General features: G+C 43.3%; 1 pseudogene; it reads left to right on the top strand.

Annotated features, from left to right (window-relative positions):
* The first annotated feature begins 1,245 nt into the window (after positions 1 to 1,245).
* Positions 1,246 to 4,157, top strand: LOC112077011 (olfactory receptor 4E1-like; annotated as a pseudogene).
* The last annotated feature ends 2,703 nt before the right edge of the window (positions 4,158 to 6,860 follow it).

The raw sequence follows: 6,860 nt of genomic DNA, 5'->3' as shown, positions 1-6,860 counted from the left end.
TATTTAACCCCTTATTTTTGTTGGCACAAAACTACCTCCGTACTTAAACATTTTTTGTATGGGTTACCTTCAGATGAGTCCTGTGACACTGAGCAAAACAGAGAACACCATCGAGTTCGTGAGAGTCTCCCCTTTCCATAGTGGGGTCATAAATGTATTAGTAGATAGCTCAAACGGTTCGGGTGGTACAGAAATAAGTTGGCAAATCAGAGTTATCGACATCAGACGAGTTCCGTGACACTTGTGGGTACATTCAAAGATATACATTTTGCTCATCAGTGCCCCCTCAACATTTTGGGGAGCATGATGCCCCTGGCTGGATGTGTTGTGCCAATCAAGAGGTCATCGGCCATGAGGCCTGTGAACAGTCCGCTGGGGGGTAGATAGTACTTTGTTACAAAGACCAGTTTTTATACGCTCTGACAATATTTTACAGTGCATTTTGCAATTGAAATGTTTTTCATAACATTTTATTTAAGAATTAATTTATGCAAAAACTAGCTACTACCAAAGTCTAGCCCTTTAAGACTGCTCGAGCTGAGCAGTGGTAAAAAAAACAAGTGCTAAAATTGGCTGAGATCTGTGCATTTTGTGGAAAGCCTTTAAAGACAAAGAAAAACTTAAACAATGTGGTCCAAATTTCCAATTAGGAAAATGGCCATGCTCTAAACAAGTTCTGTTCAAAATGGAGCAAGGTGCCCAAAAAAATGGTGATAAACTCCTCCCAGGAGATAGTGTTTGTGCTGCATGGACTGAACGTGACATATTTATGTAACCGATGTGAAATGGCTAGCTAGTTAGCGGTAGTGCGCGCTAATAGCGTTTCAATCGGTAACGTCACTCGCTTTGAGATCTTGAAGTAGTGGTTCCTCTTGCTCTGCAAGGGCCGTGGCTTTTGTGGAGCGATGGGTAACGATGCTTCGTGGGTGACTGTTGTTGATGTGTGCAGAGGGTCCCTGGTTCGCGCCCGGGTCGGGGCGACCGGGGAACGGACTAAGTTTATACTGTTTACATTGATGCTGTTGACCCGGATCACTGGTTGCTGCGGAAAAGGAGGAGGTCGAAAGGGGGGTGAGTGTAACCGATGTGAAATGGCTAGCTAGTTAGCGGTGGTGCGCTCTAATAGCGTTTCAATTGGTGACGTCACTCGCTTTGAGACCTTGAAGTAGTGGTTCCCCTTGCTCTGCAAGGGCCGCGGCTTTTGTGGAGCGATGGGTAACGATGCTTTGTGGGTGACTGTTGTTGATGTGTGCAGAGGGTCCCTGGTTCGCGCCCGGGTCGGGGCGAGGGGACGGACTAAAGTTATACTGTTACATTTACTTTGGATTGACTTTCACCCTATACCTCTTCACCATTTCTGTCAATCTGACACTGATCATTACCATTTTTCTGTAGAAAATGTTGCACGAACCTATGTATTTATTCCTCTGTAATCTGTGTATTAATGGTATCTATGGCGCTTCAGCTTTCTACCCGACGATACTTTATGACCTTTTATTTGAATCTCATGTGATAACATACATTGGGTGTATGACCCAGATATGTGTCATCTACTCCTATGCTTTCTGTGAATTCACCAGCTGGCATATGACAGGTATGTTGCAAGCCGTTACAATACCACTCTATCATGACTACTCTAAAAGTGTGGACTACTTCTTGTAATGGGACTAACAGCTAGGTTACCGCTCTGTGGCGTCTACATCGATAAACTCTACTGCTCAAACTGGGAGGTCGTGAAGCTCTCATACGTGGACACCACTCTGACCAACCTCCGCTGCTTCATTGTCACGTTATCTCACGTCTCTCAAACATTACTCATCCTTATTTCTTATGCATTCCCGGGCGGAGAGGAGGAAGTTCATGCAGACCTCATCTAATCACGCTGACTAACTTCACCATATCCATCACCTTGGATGTGATGTACGCTCGCTACGGCAGCAACACCAGCCTGCTGACCCTGAGGAATATCATGGTGGTGGAGTTCRTAGTTGTGCCTCCTCTTGTGAACCTTATCATATACGGAATGAAACTCAGATTCGGAATAAAGTTGTATAGATGTTCAACCGTAAAATTCCTGCCCTACGCTAAATGTATTGTAGTGATGCACTTGTGTGAGACAGATTAAAGTAGATGTCACGCGTCAAAATTTTGATTGATGACCCTATGTGAACCTCTGTGACCGCTATGTGAACCCTATGTACTGATGACGTGTGCATGTCTTCCGGTCAGGCAAGCCTGGTGGTTAGGTGGGGGCTGGGTGGGTGAGTAAGGGTCCAGTTGWCAGGTCAACCGTCAATGATTTATGACCCAAGCCTGATTMATGACCCTATGTAATGATTTATGACCCTATGTCATGTAGAAGGGTGCATGCCAATATTTGGGTTTCAGGTCAYGACATCGTGGTGGTTAGGGGGGGTAGGGTTGGGGGGTTGAGTAAGTGACCAGGTGTCAGGTCAACCTGTTACTGTTTCTCACGGTTTGGGGTGGTTAATGCCCCTTATAAAGCGCCTGAACAATTCCTGTTTAAGAGTGCACAAGATCTTAAGAATAACCATGGAATTTGGGATCGGTGTCAAAGAAGTGATGACTGTAACAACTGAAGCAGGCCCTCGGGTTGCCCATAGAGCAAGGGCAAAGTATCAACCAGCAATATATGATGCGCCAAAAAAACGTTTTTTAAATGTGTATAGAACCCAAATACCTCCAGCAAATGCTCTGACAGATCAAGTGTTGATGTCTAATGGCCAGCAGTGGGGMTATCGGTTTGATTACCTGGCCTGTAGAGTGACCCTCTATACGGTAGATGAAGGAGAAGAATATACAGACCAGACTGTAGGCTTGGAATATGGTGTTGAAGACTGGTCGGTTTTTCGCAAGGTTGTGTGTCCTGAACTGAGCCTTATCACCAAGGGGTATAGTGTGTTCACGGGCCACGAGACCCGTTGGGAAGGTACCCCWGACTCCTCAGGACAAATATTTCACAGGGTGAAAATACAAAGACAGAATGGCCGACCGTGCGGCAGCGTGGAGTTCTATATCGGCACCGAGGCAATCCGAAACCACAACKTTAGGGGTGGTGGCCTGACTGGGGATACCCGACTGCGTCTGCTTATTCCTTTTAAAAGTTGGGATGTAATGGAATTGAAAATGTTGCAACCGTTGGATGCTCTCTTTGTACAGAGCCAACAGCGGCAGAGCCTTGTTCATTTAAAGAAGTGCATAATATATACGAATCGTAAAGATTACGATGCAAAAGAGCCTCAAGAAGATACAGCGTCAGAAGAAAACTAAGTAAGCGGATGCTTTAACCACCACCCCCAGATACCCAATGGCCTTGTTCTACAATAAAAAGAAAAAGCAGCCAGTTCTTCATTTCAGCATTACACCATGGGATCTCCAGACCATCTACGAGGACGTAGCTACGTCATGGGCGCCCGACACTAAGACTCTATGCCACGAAGCCCTACACTCTCTACCACCCCTGGCAAGACCCGTGACCCCCCGACATTTACCCAGCCTGAGATGTGTTTGATGGGTTGGCCAGTACTATTTTTGTGGAGATACCATCAAGGCCTCTGTAGCTACACTTTTAGACGTGGTGATTGGCGAATATATACAAGAAAAATGCATCGTCTGAGATTCAAATCATCCCAGCCAGCGTCGTCATCCTTGCCTCTACGACCCTCCTAGATACTATTTTTTCAATCATTTTGAGGAGCTGGTGAAAAGACTGTGGTCCTGCCGTTTTATACCAGCGGCTGGTCATCGCCCTGGAGTCTATGGTTCTTGTTGCCGTCTATCCCTAGAGTTTACGGGGTAACCGAAGCCTTCCTACATGAACTGAAGGAGGCCATCTTCATCCACGAGAAACTCAAAGAAATTCGGACACACCCTTGTGGACGACAACAAATACAGGGAAGCTGTGGTGGCTGATGTGATGCTTTTCTGGCTCAATAAATCCCAAGAGACCGAGATGACATTTTGTTATTTAGAGCTATGGGTAACTATGTGTCTACGATGTTTGAGCGAATAAATACCGTTTTTCTTTTGAGAGACCTTACATATGTTATGCATCAGATTATTGAAAATAAAGTGAACAAGGGATCGTTCTACACGACCCACAATACCTGGGCTAATGTAGAGCGTTTGCTGAAAATGGAGCAAATCATGAAACATGTCCGACATACGGCGCGAGAGTTTACAATGGACACATATGGTATCAAGGCTTGGTTGAGGATTCTGAAGAACTAGAAATAACTTTGGCTAAGATTTTACATTATTTGTTTGAACCACCCTTTAATGTGAATGTGTATCATATTTTTGTTTATACTTAATATATCAGACGTGTGTGTTTTAAAAATTCAGCGACACAAAACTGTAAATCTAAACCATATATACAGGGTGTTGCATGCTGTGATTGTTGAGGAAACTGGACTTGTATCTTGCAAACAAAATCCTGAATTGTCTGTATACGTAATACTTAACGTAATTAACGTTATTGTACCTCAGAGAGGCAAGAAGGATGGCTAGCAGCTGTTTGAAAAACATATATTATAATCCCGCTAACCCCGGGTCTTATGGGGGTAAAGAGCGTTTACAGGAGAGCTATAGTCGAAGAAGAAAAACAGGTAGTCTGTTAACCGATGCTAAAGTGAATGAATGGTTATCCAGCAAGATGCCTACACTCTACATTAAACCTGTAAGAAAACAATTTCCAAGAAATATAGTTTTTTCTACGCATCCCTTATCCCAATTTCAGGCGGATCTATGTGACATGCAGTCCCTTGCCGATAAAAATGATGGAAATCGCTACATGCTAACGGTTATAGATATTTTCTCTAATTAGGCCTATGTAAGGTTGTTAAAAAAATAAGAGCGGGGCAGAGGTGCCAGGGCCTTTGAATCGATCTTGAAGGCAGGAGGCGCACCCAAGAAGTGCAGACGGATGGCGGAAAATAATTTTTTAATAAAACATTTTCAGAAGCTAATGAATAAGTATAATATAGTACATTTTGCTACAGGCTCTGATTTGAAAGCTTCGGTTGTGGAACGGCTTTAATAGGACTTTGAAAGAGCGGGATGTGGACGATATTTTTACAGCTTCACAACACCCACAGATATAGAGAACATAGTTCAGGATTTTAGTAAACGGGTACAACCACAGCTCCATAAGACTATACGTATGAAGCCCTCTGAGGTCTCTTCGGAAAACTCTTTCAAAGTCTTTAAAAATATGTATGTTTGTCCCACTTCGCCGTAAGAAAAAAATGACTTTTAAATTTGTTAAGTCGCTCTGGATAAGAGCGTCTGCCTAAATGACTTAAAATGTAAATGTAAATTCCTAGGTGGGTGACTTGTGTGCGTATATCAAGTTGAGGGTTTTTCGACACAAAAAATACGAACAAAGCTTTTAGCTCGGAGTTGTTTTACCGTTACAGAATGTCTTACCACGCATTCCCCGGTCTACAAAATTAAAAGATTTGGACGGGGATCTCTATAGAGGGATCTTTTATGAGAAGGAATCTACAAAGTCCAGTTGGCGTAAAAGACAAAGTCTTTACGTTTGGAGGAGATTTCTAGATCAGAAGAGAGAAAAGGGTAAAAATGGTTTGCCTGGCCGCTGGAAAAATGGCCTCAAAAAGTTCAACAGTTGGGGTATTTGGAGCATGATGTGGTGGAGCCAACGGGATAATTTAAACCCCTAGTCTGAAACTAGCGCATCAGTCGCGTGTTACCCAGTGGGCATCAGGAACACACGCGCTTTCTACCTGACTCTCCCAAGGTAAATGCGTCGGCACAGATTATATCGTAAATAATCAGAGTTTTCGAAGTATACAACAATTTTCCAAAGCCTATAGAGTATCAGAGGCTTGGAAGTAGGTCTCAGCGAGATACATACCCCATCAGTTGGTATAATATCAAAGCTAAGGACCGTGATTTTTATTGCAAAAAGGTTATTCGGAACCTCGAAACTTATTAAGCTTAAAAAAGGGTTTCGTATAGAACCGTCCGACAGGATCGTCTCAGGTTGAATGACACCTAACCCTGAACAAGATGGAAATATTCCTATTCTACAATCCAATCCATAAAAGGATATACAAAATCTCAGGGCCTGCTAACGGAGGTAATAAAGACCAGCGGAATTTATCCTACATGTTGGGGATGCGGTCCCAATAAATGGACCGTATGTGAACGAAGTAATACCATTTCCCTGCGGTATACATGCAGGCTTTTACAAATATTTGTGTATACCGACATCATAACCTATCAAAGGGTCGGAGACACATGTGTGGCCCCTCTGCGAACAGTTCATATTTAGACGGAAAGGATGTGGGACATCGTCACTGTCAATTATTGAACAAAGACCGCCACTACGTAACATGTCAGCAAAGAACTATATTGAAAACATTTCTGGTTAGCTTAAAACGGATCAGAACGAAAACCATGAATTTACTTATCGGTAAAACGATTGTTAAAACTCCACTTTAGACCCACCAAAACCTCTCTACAGTATATAATATCTGTATTATATTTATAAACAGAATACAATTAAAAGAGTTTATGGAGCCACCATCAGCTCGACCCTAACCGTTATGTTTATAACTATGTGGATCAAGTGGGTAATGGGACTACCAGGATATCATGGAGCACCACAATGTATGGTTCTGGGATAGGCGGTATGGATTTCCGTAACCTCTTTAGGATGGTTTTACCGTTTATGAAGAGAGGCTTCAGCATAGCCCAAACCACATTTAAAAAATCAGCGGCCTTAAAAATATAGTAAGTGAGTTGTAGCCAATGCTATGATCCGCAAGGGCGCGTCACCAGATGTGAGCACCCCCCAATTTCAATCTCTCTCG

This window comes from Salvelinus sp. IW2-2015, unplaced genomic scaffold (genome assembly GCF_002910315.2).
Source record: "Salvelinus sp. IW2-2015 unplaced genomic scaffold, ASM291031v2 Un_scaffold4198, whole genome shotgun sequence".
NCBI classification, from domain to species: Eukaryota; Metazoa; Chordata; class Actinopteri; order Salmoniformes; family Salmonidae; genus Salvelinus; species Salvelinus sp. IW2-2015.
The sequence above is the reverse complement of the archived record's forward strand: the minus strand, read 5'-3'. Positions and strand labels throughout refer to the sequence as shown.